Source organism: Octopus bimaculoides, chromosome 11 (genome assembly GCF_001194135.2).
Source record: "Octopus bimaculoides isolate UCB-OBI-ISO-001 chromosome 11, ASM119413v2, whole genome shotgun sequence".
Taxonomy (NCBI): Eukaryota; Metazoa; Mollusca; class Cephalopoda; order Octopoda; family Octopodidae; genus Octopus; species Octopus bimaculoides.
Window position 1 is genome coordinate 19,881,571 of NC_068991.1, and position 457 is coordinate 19,882,027.

A 457-nucleotide genomic window follows, 5' to 3' on the forward strand; every position below is an offset into this window, starting at 1 on the left:
AAGAAGAAGAAGAAGAAGAAGAAGAAGAAGAAGAAGAAGAAGAAGAAGGAAGAAAAAGAAGATGAAGAAGAAGAAGAAAGAGAAGGAGAAGAAGAAGAAAGAGAAGGAGAAAAAGAAGGAAGAGGAGAAGGCGGAGATTATAACGATGAAGAAGAAGGAGGAAAGAAGAGAAAGAGAAGAATGAATTGGAAGAGGAGATAGAAGAGAGGTGGGGAAGAGGATAGGACGAGGTGGAGGGGAGGGGTTATGGAGAAAAAGTGAAATCCGAAAGCAAAGGCAGAACGAGAGCAAGAAGGAAAAGGAGCAGGAAAAATAATGAGAAGAAGAAGAAGAAGAAGAAGAAGAAGAAGAAGAAGAAGAAGAAGAAGAAGAAAAAGAAGATGATGATGATGATGATGACGATGATGATGATGGAGGAGGATGAGGAGACAGAAGGAGAGGTGATTGAAGATGAGGA